This window comes from Ursus arctos, unplaced genomic scaffold, assembly GCF_023065955.2.
Source record: "Ursus arctos isolate Adak ecotype North America unplaced genomic scaffold, UrsArc2.0 scaffold_9, whole genome shotgun sequence".
In the NCBI taxonomy this organism is placed as follows: Eukaryota; Metazoa; Chordata; class Mammalia; order Carnivora; family Ursidae; genus Ursus; species Ursus arctos.
Window position 1 is genome coordinate 79,159,516 of NW_026623111.1, and position 18,675 is coordinate 79,178,190.

The 18,675-nt window shown below is 41.9% G+C and overlaps 1 long non-coding RNA gene and 1 pseudogene across 1 annotated transcript; one reads left to right on the forward strand and one right to left on the reverse strand.

Annotated features, from left to right (window-relative positions):
- Positions 1 to 1,113: 1,113 nt before the first annotated feature.
- Positions 1,114 to 2,134, reverse strand: LOC123001618 (40S ribosomal protein S23-like; annotated as a pseudogene).
- A 2,411-nt stretch (positions 2,135 to 4,545) lies between these two features.
- Positions 4,546 to 9,518, forward strand: LOC123001621 (uncharacterized). The gene is made up of 3 exons (XR_008958416.1): positions 4,546 to 4,698; positions 5,351 to 5,507; positions 5,946 to 9,518. It is a non-coding gene; the product is annotated as an uncharacterized LOC123001621 (long non-coding RNA).
- Positions 9,519 to 18,675: the final 9,157 nt, after the last annotated feature.

Sequence of the window (18,675 nt, forward strand, 5' to 3'; positions counted from 1 at the left end):
TTGTATGCCAGACACTCTTCTAAGCATGGGCACATTAACTTACATAATCAGTAAATAATCTCAGGACGTATTATTAGAATCTCTGTTTGCAGATGACAAAACTGGCTAAGAGTTTCAATGACCTGTGCGCGATCATATATAGTTATCTAGAGGCGAAGGTAGGGTTGGAGCCTGGGCAGTGTGGCTTGAGATCTGAATGATGACAGCTAACCCTCTTGGACATACTCTATGCCGGGCACTGATCTAAGATCTCCATATCCCCTGAGATAGGAGCTACTTTTATCCCATTTTACTGGTTAGAAAACTGAGCACAGAGAGGTTAAGTGTCTTAATCAAGCTGACATGCTCATTAAATATAGAGCCAGGTCCACCCAGTCTGGCTTCAGTTTGTGCTCTCAATCTCCATGCTATACTGTCTCAAAGGGTTTTTATGGGCAATAACTACAAAAGCCAGGTGAAATACTCAGCCCAGCACCTGGCACAGAGGAAATGCTCCATAAAATGAATTAATTATTACCAACCAGGAAATCCTATAAATTGGCAAATGTGATGGAGGTCCTTTAAGCATGGAGTGTTCTGTGCAGGTAGACCTTTTGTTATCTGTGTTCCTCTGTAACTCTCCTCATGGTTTGGTTTTATACAATTCCCTTCCTTCCTTCATGAATTCATCCCATCAGTCAATTTCCCCTCACACGGTACTTTCAGCACGCCCTCACTGTGCCAAGTGCTTTGCTGTGGGATGTATACGTATCTCTTTGGAAGAGGCTCATAGATTCATTGTACTGAAGTTAAAGACGCACTAAACAACTCTAAAAACAAATTCTATATCAGCAGTTAAAATTCTCTCACTAGCTGATTTCAGTTGTTTGGGAGGAATTTTCTGGGATTTGGTGACACGGAATAGCGCTGTCATTTACCTCCTTCAGGCTAAGTTTTTGCACCGATCGTGCAATATTTTCCCACTCCTAACTGAGATGTTTTATCTCTTACTCTGACAATGGCGTGCCAAATTTTTAATGTCCCGCTCACTGTTATTTCCTTAGATATTTTACTTTATATTTTAATTTTTTGGCATATGAAAATTTATCATTATCATGTGTTCACCATCCAAACTTAGGCTCTTGGTCCTTCCTTTTTGTCTTTGTATAAGGCCCAAAGAGCGACACTGGCTCTTTTGACAACCTTAGAGTGAACTCCAAGAATGGCACTGATATTTGTGACCAAATCCTGAGACCAGAACCTCATCGTTGTCCTCAGTAAAATTCAAACAACCAGCGATGGGTACAAAGGCCATTCCTGATCAGCTGGAGCCCGACGCACTTCCTGATGGCAGAATTTGGCTGTTTGGCTGCAGCCCTTACTTTTTCCAGCACAATTTCCTTTGCGTGGGAAGTTCCTCCAAAAGGGTTGGCCTTCAGGGCTGTGCCCAGTTGAGCTTTCTTGGACTGTTTATCACGCCACTTCTGATCTCATCGGTGGCTACGGAGCTTCCTGGCGGTAGGAAGACTGCGACGCTTGCCCACCCCTGCCGGCGCCACAGGCCAGAGCCAAGGAGAGGAGCAGTGCGGGAAGGAGCCACCTATTTCCTTAACTATTTTTAAAACATGGCGTCTGTTCTAAACGCCATTTTGCTTCTGCTAAGGGGTTGAGAGAGAGTCTGTGGAACCTAAAAAGCACAGGTTTCAGAATCAGAACACAAGCCCAAAGCCAATTCTCTCGGCTCTTTGACCACTGGCCAGTTATTGAACTGCGTTAAACCTCCGTTCCCTCGTTTGAGCAATTTCTCCCGCGCGGGACTGGCTGGTGACGGAGCTCAGCCCCACCCCCACCCCCACCCCCCCACCGGCAGAGCCTCCAAAACAGCGCCTGCTGCTCTGAGGCACCCTGCTCGCGCTACGTATTTCTATCACACTATGCTCATCCTCATAATTTTTAGGAAGTGTAATTTCGTCTCTCTTGACTTGAAGTCACAAACAGGTGGTCATTTCTTTTCTAAATCCATTTTCTTTTGCATGAGTGAATCCTGTTCTTTTCTCTTCCCGTTTTTCAATAGTGTTAGTAGTGGCAGAAAGGGGGTTTGGTGGTGCAGCGTTGGGCTGATGCCCATACACGTTTCAGGGGAATAAGGCCCCATCGCTGTGGGTGCCAGGGCAGTAGATTTGACAGGGTGATGGGAAGAGGAGACCCAAGTGGAATTTTAGCACAATAAAAAGGGGGAAGGGCAAGAGTAACAGGTTTCAAAACTGAGGTGAATGAAGAGAAAAAGGATCACGGCCATGAGAACTGCCTTGACTTTTGCAAGCCAACATTTGAAATGATAAAATGATTGAATCTTAGAGTTTGAGAGGCTCTGATAGGCCCAAGGGAGTCCAGTGCCCACCCACAGCCTCCCTGCTGCGTGGCCCCCCAGCCTGGCTTGTTGGAGAGAAGGGACTCCCATCTTTGTGAAGCATGCTGAGGCAGGCCCAGGGGCTACTAGGTGCTCTGCTGGTCTGAAGGAGACTGATGCTCTTTCACAAAATCTACCATTCTCAGAACGATCACGTAATTGTTCATACTTCTTATATGAAAGTCCTTCAAATATTCAAAGACAGTCTTTTCTTCAAATTAAACGTTTCTTTTAATCGATCTCTATGGGTTGCCGATGTTTCCCTCAGAATGTGGAGCACAGAACAGACCTGATTAACGAGTATTTTTTCATGCAGATTGTTGTCAAGCCAGGCCTCTCCCCTACTGCCATGAGTATTTTTTTTAATCTAAAAGATTTTATGAATACCTGAATCAGAATTTGAACTGAGACCCATATGATTTCAAAGATAGGCTATTCCTAGTGCCATATTATTCCACTGTAACCTACATTCTAGGCACAGAGAACTGTTTTTTTCCAAATACCCGTGTTCCTCACCATAATTGTCCACACATGGTCACTTCTGCCTGTAATGCTTTTACATATTTTTGTCCTGGTAAATTTAACTCAACTGTCTATACGTGGGACTCTACCTTTTGCTCTCTAGGCCCCTGACACCTGACAGACGTTCTGACTTCCTGAGCCTGCACTGCAGACCTCCCACACGCCTATCGAGAAGAAAGGGGCCACAAGGGTCCAGGTTCTTGTCATTTTTAAAGTCTGCTTGATTTTACTTAAAATAATTTAAACCGGCAGAGGACTGACCATGTCAGTCGTGCCTTTGAACCAAAGATATTTGAGCCAAATATTCTTGCAGAATTTATTCATTTAAAATGGAGCTGGAGGGGCGCCTGGGTGGCTCAGTCAGTTAAGCATCTGCCTTTGGCTTAGGTCATGATCCCAGGGCCCTGGGATTGAGCCCCGCAAAGGGGCTCTCTGCTCAGCAGAGAGCCTGTTTCTTCCTCTCCCTCTGCTGCTCCCCCTGCTTGTGTGCTCATGCTCTCTCTCTGTCAAATAAATAAATAAAATCTTTAAAAGAGATAAAATGAAGCTGGAAATATTTCAGGAATAGATAGAGGTCTTTAAGTAGAGTATGTTTTGTTTTGTTTTGTTTCTGATAGAGGAAATCCTATAAATCTCCCAAATATATCTGTTTTCCAAAAATTTTCAGTAGAATTAAAGTTTATTTTTTAAGTAATAGAAAAACAACACAGGTCACCTTTGGTGTTTGGTGCTTCTGGACATTTTTAAGCAAGAAAACATTTTAGAAGTTTTTTTACTTTTTAAAAGATTAGGTAGCCTACTTTCCATCAAATCATATTTTATTATATATTTTCTCACTGTATATTAATCACAGAAATGAGTACTTTACTTAGTAATGTTTAGCAGACACATTTACCAAAGCTAACTAACATTTCTGCTGAGAACTTCCCTGAGGATTTTCTCGTTTCTGAGTTTTGAGGACAGTAAGACTGCATGACACCTAATGACCGAGAGGATTAATTTACATTATATTTAGAAACATAACCTCCCACATGTTACTACATTCAAATGGTAGTCAACAGTTTGAAGTTTTGCAAAAACAACTTTATTTTCTTTACCTAATGTGCAGAAACACTACCTGGTGTTTGGTTTGGTTTGGTTATTATGAGTATTGTTTAAATCACCATTTTATTTTGAACAATGTTGCCATGATTCTGTTTTTTTTTTCTCATTTATGATAATAGCATGGCCTGTCTTAACATATTAACTGAACTCTGTGCTTTTCATGATTTTTATTTTCTCAAGAATATGAATCGATGAAATTTGAGAGGTTCAAGGTAAAAGTCTTGATGTAGTCGAACACCAGAAAATTCAATTATATTTACTCAGAGCATGTATTGAAGCCACGTGACACAAGTCATGTAAAAATTGGTAGTTGTAACAATTTACTCTTCAGCACCCATTTACCAGTCACAGGAGAACATCCAAAGGTTCTGTTGAAGTACTTGAATTTCCTGTCCTTATTCTTAAAGTTGCTTTGAAATTTGAGAAAGAACAGCCTTGCAGCTGCCGGCCAAAGTGCTACCAAGTAAGACATATGTTCAAAGCAAAGAATGGTGCTAGATTCTTATCGAAAAGGACACACGGGGCCTAGTAACCTCATAAATAGCTAACGACAGCAAAGCAGGGAGATCGTTGAGTGACGTTTAGACTCAGGAAATTAGAGACTCAGAGAATCATATGACAGAGGGGGACCTCTCTCCGCATTTAAGAAGATCATTTGAGGTCATAACTCAAACACCCTCCAGGTAGGTGATATAAACTAGGGGTGTGTCGGGTGGGGAGGGGGGCCGACTGTAACACACACAGCCATCTCCGGGGGGTGTGTTCCCTCCAGGGTTGGGGTACTGCTACTCTAAGGGAACGCAGTCTTTGCTGCACATCCTGGGATTTCTCCAAAAACACCAGAAATCTGGATTTTACTGTGAAAGTTTCTGGGCCACTTTGCACAACTGCACAAACTGTGAAAGTATAGCGTACGCAACGGCACACACTATGCCTGTTTGTGAACCAAACAAAAGATTGCACAAGCGTTAAATTTGACCCACTGGTAGGCAGTCTGCCACTTCTGGCTTACACTGTTAGAAAGGTTTTTGTTATTATTGAAATGAGATCTGTTTTTCAGTAGCTTTGATTCCTTGGATCTTAAGGTCATGTCAAGCAAATGTAATTTTTTACGTGCGTGTGCGCACGCGCACACACACACACACACTCCCCCCAGTGTTTCAAATATTTGAAGTCAGTTATCCTATTTCTTTTCTTAATTTAGGGTCTGGAGAGCCAGTGAAAGAAATACATTGTTAGTCTGCTCTGAATGAATGATAACGAACGTAGGCCGAGTCCTACTGCTCACTTCTTCCCCATCCGAATGGTAACAGCTACTTTAATAATTCATTCTAGAATCTCACCTTAAATCAAAGTCAAGACTACTGGTCTATTGCTTGGAGACTCTGTCAATCTTTGGTTTACTCGGTGACGAGTTCTAAAGGTCTGCCACCTGCGAGCTCCTTCCTGCCAAGTCCTTGAACCCATGAGAGCATGGCTGGCAGGGTATTTGGTGAGTGGGATCCTAAAATAGTCTGTTGTGTTTGCACCTGGTGTGGAGGGAACTTGGAGGGAATTTAGCCCCTCGGTGACTTTATGAGCTTTAGACTATATCCTCTCTCACTAATTCCCTCTGTGTGTGTGGCCAGTATCTGTTAGGCTGCAAGGACATGCTTATAAACAAGTAGTAAGGACTACTAAGGTTGTGCTGTGCACAGTTCCCTTTCTACATTAAGTCATTAAATCCTCATAGTAACTCTATGAGGTGTTAGTCTTGGTTTTTACCGACAAGGAAACCAAGCACAAGGAACTTACCCAAGATCACACAGTTAATTGGTGAAAAAGCATGGATTCAGACCCATGTGTTTGGTCCCAGAGGAGTACATCTTCCTTCCTATATGGTTCAGCCTAGGTCCCTGAGTCTTTAATACCAATTTAAATTATTTCACAGACTGGAACTGGGCAGTGAAAAATACCAACTTTAGTAGAGACTGTGATCTACCCACTGCCCTGTGTCTGGCCCTCAGCCAGCCTGCTCTCCCAGGGACTTCACACCACCTCTACACCAGCCCACAGACCGCGGTAAACCCTCCAGTGTGTCCAGACATGGTCATGGAGGTCTTGTTGCTTGATGCTAACCTGCCTCGATGCCTCCTGTCTTCATCCAATATGGAACTCCAGGCTCTACAGCCTCTGTGGACCCTGACTGCAGAACTTGGGGTTTGTACTTTGTCCTCTCTATGTTTGAACCTTGATCTAACTTGACTTGAGTGTTTAATGGGTCATGTTGGCCTGGCGCCGCTGAACCCCAAACTGACGTGGGTTTGCATTTGGACTCCACCACTTAATGGCTATGAGACTTTGAACAAGTGAAATATCTCTTCAAGGTTTACCCCTTAGCAAAATGGAGAAATTATATATTTGATTAAAAGGGCTAACAATAACGTATATAAAATGGTCTAGGATAGTGTCTAACACAAAAGTCTTCAAAGATACTTCTTATTATGATAATTGTTATTAGGAAGCAGCAACTAACTCCCAACCAGACCTTAAAAATCTCAGCTCAGCTTTTACCCTAAGCGTCAGATGGTTGCGCAGGAAAAGACGAAAACATTGGTGATCTTTGAATAGTTGGAAAGTCCAAGTTTAAAAAACTGGCCCTAACATGTCCTTACCCATGAGAACAATTGATGAGACGTGAGTTTATCAGGAATGATTAATTGGAATGATCATTTACAGTATATATGCAATGAAAGAAACGATTTTATTGTACATTTTTAAGCTACCATTTTATAAAGAAATTCTGAACGATTATGCTTATATTTATCTGACTTTTTTTTTTTTTTAGCTGTGTGATACAATCTGTCCTCTGTTGGGGGGTTCAAATGAACTTGACTTTTAAAGAAAACCCACTTATTGGGATACTTGGAAAACATGGAAAAGTATAAAAAAGAAAATTAAAAATTACCTATAATTGCATAAATCAGGGATAATGCAGATAACGTTTTGTTGTTATCCTTCTAGTCTTTTTTTTTGCAACTGTAAAGTAAATAAAGATAAAATAAGAGGAAATACAAATAAGAATTTCCCAAATTGTTAAATTGTCTATGAAAAATAGATTTTATTTTTAAAGATTTATATATTTATTAGAGCGTGTGTAAGCAGGGGTGGGGCAGAAGGAGAGGAAAGAAACTCAAGCAGACTCCAGGCTGAGCACGGAGCCTGACAGAGCTCGATCTCAGGGCCCTGAGATCAGACCTGAGCCAAAACCAAGAGTCCAGCGCTAGGCCACCCTGGTGTCCCTGAAAAACAGATTTTAAATGATGATATATGAACCCCATCCTACAAGTATGTGGGCATATCCTATTAAATTAACAGGTTACCTGATATGTTCCAATTTTTTACTTCGAGAGAGTATCTTTAAAAGATATAGCGTTTCTTTTTCCTTTCAGCGCATGAATCCCCTCTCCCTGTTGAGGGACACCCCTACATGCACACACCGTAGATGCTGGAAGATACGGCAGATATTCGATTTCCCAGCCTCCTTTGCAGCCAGCGCATGGGCTGTCTTGACCCTGAATAGAAGGATGCACACTGAAGAAGATGGGCTTTGTGGAATTATGTGCTGAGAAGGGTGGCAGCTAGTTCCCCCTGTGGACAGTGACAGCGGTGCCAGCAGCAGCCTTGGGGGACTAGAAAATTATGAATATTTCAAGTTTCTTTATCCTTATTTAAACATGCCCTATGAAAAGCTAAGTTAACTTGCATTCCTGCAGCCCTGGCATACCCAATCTAAGTCCTTTACTTCTAAAACGTGTTTCCGTAAGACACACTACGTCAGAAACGATTGTTAAGTAGGGAAAGAGGTCAGTATCATGTGGGATTTAGTCCAGTCCTGAGCAGTTTCACCACAGTGGTCAACGGGTAACAAAACCTGAGTACAAGTTACAGGAACACAGTGAGAGGCGGGAAGCCGGGAAATACAGTGCTGTATATGGGGTGTGTTCACCTCCTGGGGTCCATTCACCTCCTGGGCTTCGTCTGGCATCAATCTGGCCACATACTCTGTCTTCGAAGTGCATATGACTTGGTCCTCCCACATTATTTTATGGATTTGGTCCTCATCTTCGTGACTGGACAGTCTAATCCTCCCGCACACACCTGTTCATTAAGCTAACTTTCACTTTTTTTAATGGTAGAATCCTGTATTTACTGTAGTGTGTGTGTTGTCTTTTTTACTTGTGTCGTTTTTTGTTTATTTGCTTAATTAGAATTGTTACTGTTTTCGTTAGTGCTGTGGGTACGTTACACGGGTTTTGCATGCCCTTCTCTAATCCTGCTTTTTCCCCTATGAACTCTGTTATTTTTGGAGTACAGTTCAGCAGGAAAGGAGGTTTCTTAAAAATGCTACATCGGGCTCCAGCAGAAGCATGGGAAATGCCCTCCCTTGCCCAGTCACATCAAATCCCGGAGAGACTTGGTAAACACAGATTTCAGAACCCACTCAGATCTCATCAGGAATCTCCAGAGGACGGCTCTGGCAATCTGTTAACACGGGACCTAGATGATTCTTATGTTATACAAGGTAGGGAGACTGCCCTTCCGTGGCCAGGAATAGTCAGGGTGTTTTGTGTTTTTTTGTTTTGTTTTGTTTTTCCCACATTAACATGGTATTGCCCTCAATTAAAGGCCCTCTGCTAGAAGTAATTAACTGCATGATTTAAATCGTGCAGGTCTTTAGGGTCCTCCAGGCTTCCTGGTTTTATTTGCAGTAATTCTTTTTATTTTTTTTTAAGATCTTATTTATTTATTTGAGAGAGACAGAGATATTGCCAGAGAGCACAAGCTGGGAGGAGCGAGAGAAGCAGGCTTCCCGCTGAGCAGGGAGCCTGATGTGGGAGCTCGATTCCAGGACGCTGAGATCATGACCTGAGACAAAAGTAGATGCCTAACTGACTGAGCCACCCAAGCGCCCCTGCAACAGTTCTTTTAAGGCAAGTCTTTTCAGACTTCATTTCATCCATTCCACCAATGATGAGCCCAAGCAGCCTGCATAAGGGACCTGCTTATATCGTTTTTGTGTAATATACTAATTATCAACTATGATATAATAAAAGCTTTCTCTTTAAATGATACTGCCAGGACAAGTGAATTTTTAAGCTATTTTATAAGTACTAAGTGCAAATCTTGTGAAGATGGGGTTCCAATGAAGGGTAGGATAAACAAAAGTGTTGGGGGGGAAAGGTACTTGTCAAAGTTGAAGTTTTAAGTGCAATTAAATAGAAAGACACCTTATGTTTAGAGGTCATTTCTGGTTGCTTGTTTTAAGCACTTTCTGTTTGCTTGCTCGGTCTAGTCCTGAATTTTTAAAAGAGGGAACTGTATTTTGTTTATTTTTCCTGCTTGAGCTAAAGTATACAAAAGACACATTGTAATACTGTCATAAAAGATTTATTATAAACTATGTAATTTGTTGTAATGCTCAGTAAACTCAGAGTAATAAAGATAAACCAACTCATAATGGCAGTCCTTGAATTCCAGAAATACTTTTCTTCCAAAACAAACTTGTTCATTGCTCTTCTAGTTACACCTCGGAGGCTGGAAATCCCTAGTTTTTATCAACATTCCCCAGGATTTATTGTCACTTACTCTGCTTGTTAAAGGGAAACACAACATATACCAGTCTGGGAGCAGTGAGAAATAGTTGTTTTAATTGATAACGCTGTACTCTCTCCAACGATTCAAATGTTGATAGATGGAAGGATGGGAATGTATGCCAGTTTGGGTTGACTGTCATGAAGAACTGAAGCAATACCTTCCAGGGCTTTGAACCAAGAGCAGCCTTGAACTTGGGCTCTCATCGTGCACACCAGGCGTTTCTGTAGCTCCAGCAGTAAAGCACTCTTCCCCCCCACAGGAACTGGAAGAGACCATCTGCTATGGTGCTGTACACAATAATATGTGATCTTTTCAACGGGGCCCTTTCACGTTTGGAGAATGGATTAAAAAAGAAACCGTTTTCTCATGACCTGGTTGTTTTTCATCATACCTGGGATCATGAATGAAGAAGTCTAGAGCATACAAAAGTTTAGAGATCGATCCTGCCATGTGGGGAGTTATTCTTATGCCATTTTCAGTGGGTCAGGTCAGAATTTTCCAGCTGTTCTCTCCACCTACAACAAATACATGAGACCTTGGCAAAACTCTTTTTACTGGTAAACACTTCCTCTGCTTAATTATAGGTACACGATGTATCAGTTAGATTTGTGTTTGGTGTATCAGAATTATTCCACACGAGCCTGAGAACACCGTATTGCAAGTTTAACCTTTGAGACTGAGGCAGAGTAAAGACCAACAGGAACTCTGATAATTTGGATGTTCAAACATTCTTAGATCTTTCTCCTTTTCAGCATTTCAACACACCTTCTTTCTCCGTTCTGTCTTTGCACATTCACCTTAAAGGACTGGTTGTCGAAAGGATGCCGTACCTAGGGGCACCCCCCAGGGCCAGGGCGCTCATTCCCCAGCTGCTGGTGTCCGCAGCGGTTAGCGGAGTCCTTCTCCAGGCATTGCGCTCACCCCAAGCCGTGTCCCTTGGAGCAGCACTCCGATTAAAGCCACAGCCCTCCACTCAGTTTTCAGAACTAAGCCGATTTCCTACCCAGCACCCATTTACTGAAGGAGAGGTCGAAACTCCTGGAGATGAAACTCCGGTGGTCCACTGACAAGCACCCACAAACAAGGACACCCCTGTTCTTTCCCAAGGCGACCTACAACCATTTACTCGGACAGCTGTACAACAGAGAAGGAGTGACACGGAATTTCCAGCTGTGTCAGACATGGGCTCAGAGTTGACACGGATGACCTGGCACCTGAACAGCGTTACAACCTCCGAGGAATCAATGAAGTCCCAGCCCAGGTGCAGCTCCGAGTGGCCACCGGGCTCATGTCCGCACCTGGTGGTCACTTCCTCCGTCCGCAGACGTGCAATTCCAATGGACATATGTGGTAGTCGGTACAAAGTAAGTGCTCCGGTCTACAGAGTAAGAACGACCGTAGTGGGAACAGCCACGAATAGGTGGACAAGTGCAGCACCCATGGTCTAAGTCCACGGTGACCAGGGGCTCAGACCTCTCGGCAGTGAGGGTCTGGGTCAGTCTGCTAGTGAGTCACCGGGCTCGGAGAGGTGGTCCAGAGGAGGCGGGGAATCTAGAATGGTAGTAGGGAAGGCATGGTGCTCGCTTGTGGCTTTGAGACCACCTGCATTAGCCGGGTTGTGGTTTGTCTCATTCACTTTCAGCTCTGTCAGTTTCCCTGGGAAGGAGATCAAACAGAATCCTGCAAGAGCTGGATCTAGAATTTATTATATGACCCAAGGGGATCTGAGTGGCACATGCAAGGGACTGGGGTAGAGGCTTCGACCCTCTTCACGTCTGAGGCTGGCATCACCCCGTGTCAGCATGTCAGCTGCTGCCTTCAGCCAAAGAGCGCTGCCCTGTCCAGAGCCACACACCCCGGTCGTGGGCATCCTGATTTTAAGGCCTGGTCAATAGGGGAGGGGATAAAGGTCAAATCCTGTTACTTCAGAGAGAACAATTCTGAAGGGCATTCAAACTCTCGAGCCTTCTGAGGGTGAGGCCTTTTGTCTTTCGAGAATGTGTCAACTGTTCAAGCTTTTCCTTGCTCAGGTCTCCTTCCTTCTCTCCTCCAGAGGTCTTGATGGAGAAGCATGAACTTCCTGCTGGCAAATCTCCACTTGGGGTCTATTTCAGGGTCCACCTAAGGCAGTTATTAACACAGAAATGGTGCTAAGTGTAAGATCTGTGGTAATCTTATTTTATGGAAGCTTCAGGAAGTTCTCTCATGACCCATTTTGGGTAATGTTATTTCCTTCTACACTAAACACCTGACACCAGAAGTTCATGCTGTCCTCCTTTTTCTCTTCCTTATGCTCAGCCACCAAAGCCAGTCACTGGTCCTTGTAATGGCTCTTGAACTAATTATTGTCATCATTATGATTATATTCATATAAATGGTTTCTTCTCCAGTTTTGACTTTTCTCCCTTCCCACTGAGGGTATTTCAATTTGTTCTTTACTGACCTCTTGCCTCCTGTCTATGACTCCTTAATCATTATATACAATATTGTCTGATTGATTTCCCCTAAATCTATATTGTTATTACAATAAACACCTCACCAGTTACAAACACACGAAATAGCTCAACTGTGTAGAAACTGCATTTCTCCGTGTTGCTTCCCAAAGACCTCTACATTCTGGACCGTATTGACCTCTTCCTAGTCTAATAAGTAGTTATTGAATAATGAGAAGGACAAACATCTAAGTCTCTGCTTTCAAGTTGCTCAGAATGATTTCAAATTTTTTTTCCTTTGCCGTATTCTTCCTATGTGCAACCCTCTCCCTCTCTTGAATAAATCTTCTCATGCATATTGCTCCATTTAAAAAAATATATAAAATATTCAAGTACACAGAAAAATATAGTACAATGGAAAATAACTGTCTGTGTACTGGATTTTAACACTTTGCAAACTGATTTTATTTATCTTTAGTTTTTTTAAAAAAGACTTTATTTATTTGAGAGAAAGAGAGAGAGAGAGAGCTGCACGAGTGCGGGGAGGGGCAGAGGGAGAGAGAGAAGCAGACTCCCTGCTGAACAGTACTCGATCCCAGGATCCCGAGATCATGACCTGAGAGGCAGGCAGACACTTAACTAACTGAGTCACCCAGTGCCCCTATCTTTTTTTTTTTTATAATATTTTTTTATTATATTATGTTAGTCATCATACAGCACATCCCCGGTTTTTGATGTAAAGTTCCATGATTCATTAGTTGCGTATAACACCCAGTGGACCATGCGATACGTGCCCTCCTTACTACCCATCACCAGCCTATCCCATTCCCCCACCCCCCTCCCCTCTGAAGCCCTCAGTTTGTTTCCCAGAGTCCACAGTCTCTCATGGTTCATTCCCCCTTCTGTTTACCCCGCCTTCATTCCTCCCCTCCCTCTGCCACCGATCCTCCTATCTCTCATGTTCCATATATGAGAGAAACCATATGATAATTGTCTTTCTCTGCTTGACTTATTTCACTTAGCATAATCTCCTCCAGTCCTGTCCATGTTGCTGCAAATGTTGAGAAATCATTCTTTCTGACGGCTGAGTAATATTCCATTGTACATATGGACCACAGCTTCTTAATCCAGTCATCTGTTGAAGGGCATCTCGGCTCCTTCCACGATTTAGCTATTGTGGACAATGCTGCTATGAACATTGGGGTGCATATGGCCCTTCTCTTCACTACGTCTGTATCTTTGGGGTAAATACCCAGTAGTGCAATGGCTGGATCATAGGGGAGCTCTATTTTTAACTTTTTAAGGGACCTCCACACTGTTTTCCAGAGTGGCTGTACCAACTTGCATTCCCACCAACAATGTAGGAGGGATCCCCTTTCTCCACATCCTCTCCAGCAATTGTTGTTTCTTGCCTTGTCAATTTTTGCCATTCTAACTGGCACAAGGTGGTATCTCAGTGTGGTTTTGATTTGAATTTCCCTGATGGCTAATGATTTTGAACATTTTTTCATGTGTCTGTTAGCCATTTGTATGTCTTCATTCAGGTGCCCCTATTTTTAGTCCTTGATCAATAATTCATTAGAGGGGCGCCTCGGTGGCTCAGTCATTAAGCGTCTGCCTTCGGGTCAGGTCATGATCCCAGCGTTCTGGGATTGAGCCCCGAATCGGGCTACCTGCTCAGTGGGAAGCCTGATTCTCCCTCTCCCACCCACTCCCCCTGCTGTGTTCCCTCTCTTGCTGCCTCTCTCTCTGTCAAATAAATAAATAAAATCTTAAAAAAATAATAATTCATTAGAGATGCTATTGTGCAGTGTTTTCAGATCTCATTCCATGTTCTCTCTAGGGGCAATTATTATATTGAATTAGTTTTTATTTTTTACATGTATGTTTCATCCTGTTACTACATATGTGTGGATCCACAAACTGTATGTGTTATACTATACTAATTATTATTCCTTTTTTTTTGTCAACACAAGATTGTCATTTAGTTAAGTTAAAATATGTACCTCAATTTTTCTTGTATTACCTATTACATCTGTATTTATATTCTTATTTTCATGCCTAGGACTGCTCATAGGTACTTTCTATTTTTCCCTTGTTCATTTTCCCCAGTTTGTCAATGTTATTAGTGGTCTTTTATGAAAGATTGTGTTTTGGCTGGTTTTTTTTTGTGTGATCCTATTTATTGTGTTTTTTAATTCTTTAATTGCTGCTTCTATATTCATCATTTCCCTCCTTTTAATTTTTGGGATTTCAAAATTTCCTCTTCTACAATCGTGGAGATTTAACTCATTGATTTTCAAGTTTTCAAGTTTCATTGTCATTAAACTCAAAGACTTTTCTAACTATTTCACCTATGAATTATGTAGAAGTGTGTGTATTTGTGTTTAAATTCCCAAACTTATGGCAGTTTTGTGGTTATTTTTATGTTTTTCTATTTATTTCACAGAACAGTCTGTGTTAATTTAAGGTTCGCTTGTGTTATATATAAAATGTGGTAAATGTTGGGGAATGTTTCCTGTATACATGAAAGTAATGTGTATTTACGAAGTTGGAGGTTTATAGTTCTATGCATGGTTACTAAACGTAATATGTAGCTGTCATTCAAATCTTTCACTTCTTTAATTCTCTTGTAAATTGATCTCTCAATTATTGAGAGAAGTGTATTAATAACATTGACCAGGCTCATATTCAATTTACTATCTAATTTTATGAATTTGCACTTAACATTGCACTTAATATTTTGAGGCTATGTCATTGGGTGTACATGCACGACTCCGGATAGAAAAGTCTTTTGTTCATTGCACTTGCTTTGTAACAACTAGGGGCAGGCACAGCTCTCAACACTGGCTTCTGGGAAACAATCCTTGTGGGTGGTCATGTTTCTGCACGTCTCGCAAGTGAGCTAGTTCTGGACTATCTTTTCTCTCTCTCTCTCTTTTTTTTTTTTAAGACTTTATTTATTTATTTGAGAGAGAGCGAGCCAGCTCAAATGAGGGGAGGGGCAGAAGCAGAGGGAGAAGCAGACTCCCCACTGAGCAGGGAGCCCAATGTGGGACTCAATCCCAGGACCCTGGGCTCATGACCTGAGCCCAAGGCAGACGCTTAGCCCACTGAGCCACCCAGGCCCGCTGGACTATCTTTTCAAGTATGTTCATATACTGAACAACAGCGGAAGATAGGTAGCGTCTCCCTCTGGAGCAAAGGGCAAGCGTGCCCATTGTAACAGACTTGGGTTCCCTCAGTTCATAGTTCGTTTCTTTGAGATATCCATCTGGGCCCAACACCATTGCTCCGGTGGGACATGGGGATGAAGGGACTGGTGCAGGTATGCTGATGCTCATGCTGGTTGCTGGACGTGAATAATACAGTCCTTCGTCTCCAACCGAGGAGTCTTGAGTCGTATACATGTATCCACAAAACTGTGGCAGGCTAACATGTCACCCTTAAAGTAGGGGAAATCTTGGGCTATCTAGAATCCTTGACATCGGACTCACGTCCCTTCCTGTTAAAAGTCATTGGGCTGCTGCTAATACTTCCTGTATACTCCGCAGTGCCTATTATAGCAAGTTCTATTTGATTTATGTGGACGCTACCTGGAGAATTCCGAAACACAATGACAGTTGACTCAATATCTTTATGCTATTGCTGATAGGACACTGCAAAAATGCTCTTTTATACTCGCTCTAAAGGGCTATAGTCTGGAGTTTTGCCTTGAACACATGTATGAAACTACCCTCATCTTTCCCAGCAAAGTCGCACTTGAACTATAATTTGATATTTGATTTGAGATTTGACATGTTTGCCTTTGCATTTTCTTCAGTATGTTCTGAGTAGATTGAAGGAGTTTTTCTTTTTTTTTATATTTGCAAGCTACTGACTAATATATTTATGTAAATAACTTGACCTAATTATCAGTTTTGGAAATAAGATCAAACCTTAGTCATCCAGATGGCCAAGTTCCTAGGCAGTCTCTTTCAAATAGTCTGCATTTTCCAGCATGCTCTGTCATAATTCCTCATATATTGTGTGCTCAGGCAATAAAAATCATTTTATATTATCTTCTGCAAAGGTAAATGGGTCACAAGATTAATAATATGTAGCCCACGGCCAAATGGTAATGATTTTTGCATTTTATGTTGTTTTTCATTATTTATTCTGTGGCTTCCTTCCATGGTGAGAATAATTGAAAGCCGGCTATAATTATTGTTGAAGTTTGTTCAGAATATTTATACTAGGGAAAATTAGTGACCCAAATAAATGATCAGATCTTCCTATTTCTTAGAGCTAGTCTAGGGAAAATATACTTGTAAGTACAGAAAATTCTTAAGTAGAGCTATAGTTTGAATGTCATTGCTCATAGCCTTTTAAAATTTTTAAATATTATATTAATTATTAAGTAGGTATGAAAACAGATTGATGAAATACACGTGGAGCATAAGGAGTCAGGATTCACCAATATAGACATTTCTACCTCCCACATACTTCCCATCCCTTCAGATATCCTCTGCCTTCTTAGAAATCTGTGCTTATACATCCCTGGATTTTTCAAAAAGATTTATTTATTTATTTTAGAGATGGGGGAAGGGGCAGAGGGAGATGGACAGAGAGACTCAAGGAAATACCTCACTGAGTGTGGAGCCTGACCCGGGGCTCGATCTCACCACCCTGAGATCACGATGTGAGCCGAAAACCGCGTCAGATGCTTAACCAACTGTGCCACCCAGGGGCCCCCCTAGATTTTTTTAAAATAGGTAAACCACATATATTGGTATCCTTAGACATTTTAGTTTTGTATGTTTTTAATCATTACATAAACAGAAAAATAGCCCATTTCTTCTTTTATTTATTTATTTATTTTATTTTTAATTTTTAAAAAAAGATTTTATTTATTTATTCAACAGAGAGAGAGAGCGAGAGAGGGAACATAAGCACAGGCGGAGCTGGAGAGGGAGAAGCAGGCTTCCTGCCCAGCAGGGAGCCCGATATGGGCTCGATCCCACGGCGCTGGGATCATGACCTAAGCCAAAGGCAGATGTTTAACGACTCAGCCACCCGGGTGCCCTCTTCTTCTTTTTTTTTTTTTTTAAGATTTATTTATTTGAGATAGAGAGAGGGGGTGGGGGAGAGAAGCAGAGGGTGGGGGAGAGAGGCAGAGGGAGAGGGAGAGACAAAATCCCAAGCAGACTCCCTGCTGAGCGCAGAACCCCATGGGGGGCTTGATCTCAGGACCCTGAAATCATGACCTGAACAGAAATCAAGAGATGCTCAACTCACTGAGCCACCCAGGCACCGCCCCCGCCCCCCGCCCCCCCTACCATTCATTCTTTTGTGATTTCTTTTACATTCAATATTGTGTCTTAAAGTATCATCTGGGTCATTTGAAATTTAAATTCCATTCATTTTCATTGTTGTTTAGCATTCCATTTATGACTATGCCACAATTCACTCATCACGATTCACTACATTTGCACACATTTGTGCTGTTCCCACAGTGCTCTTCAAACAGTATGATGCTTAATCGTCAGTCTCCTAGCACATGGGTGTGAAAGTCCAAGGCTTTCACAATATACAAATGTGTTCTCTGGGGGATGGAAGGCATGCATGATTTTAAGGGAACCAATTTCCAAGCCCTTTGCCTCTGTAAGCACTCTTCCTTAAAAACAGATCTCCCTGAGAAGCAACCTGAGGTGTAGGTCTTGATTGTTCACTTCCTATGTAACGACCTTCTTCCCCACTTTAACAAAAGACAGCCTCTCTCTGTTGGCGAGTCTTACCACAGTGCTCTATGCTGGGGCGTAACAACCTAATTTGCAAGGTACCAAACAAAAGGACAGTTTGAAATATTGCTGGAGGATAGTATTGAGAAAGTGAACTATTTGAATGTCTGATTTTATGGGCTGAATTGTGTACCCCTGATATTCATATGTTGAAATCCTAACCCCCACGAACTTAGTATGTTATTATATCTGGAGGCAGGGTCTTTAAAAAGATAATGATTAAGTTAAATGAGGTCCCTCCTCCAGCACGACTGATGTCCTTCTAAGAAGAGGAGGTTTGGTCGTAAACAGTACAGAGGGAAGATAATGTGGGACTGAGAAAGTGGACAGCCATGCACAAGCCAAGTCTCTAGAAGAAACAGCTTGATCCTGCCAACAGCGTGAGCTCACAATTCTAGCTTCCAGGACAACAAGGAAATCCATTTCTCTTTCAGCCACCCCATCTGTGGTTTTTGTTTTGGTGGCCTAAGCAAACTAATACATCTGGGTAATAACAAGTCCTTGTGCAAATGAGGTGGTTTTTAATCCTTTGGTTTCAACAATATTGAAAGAAACCCGAATTGAATTATCTGCATATTGATCATTGAAAATAATTTTTGGTGATTAATATTTAAGTGATTTTGGCATATATCTTTAAAGTAGCTCAAAGATTGATTACAATTTGATACTATAATAACCAAATCTCATCAATTCCCATCTACTTATCGATATAAGTATGTTTTCTCGGAGTTTACATCTGTAGAAACAAAACATAGGAAGAGATGCTAAATCCTCTAGTTCTGGCAAAAACCAATATTGACCTATAAATTAA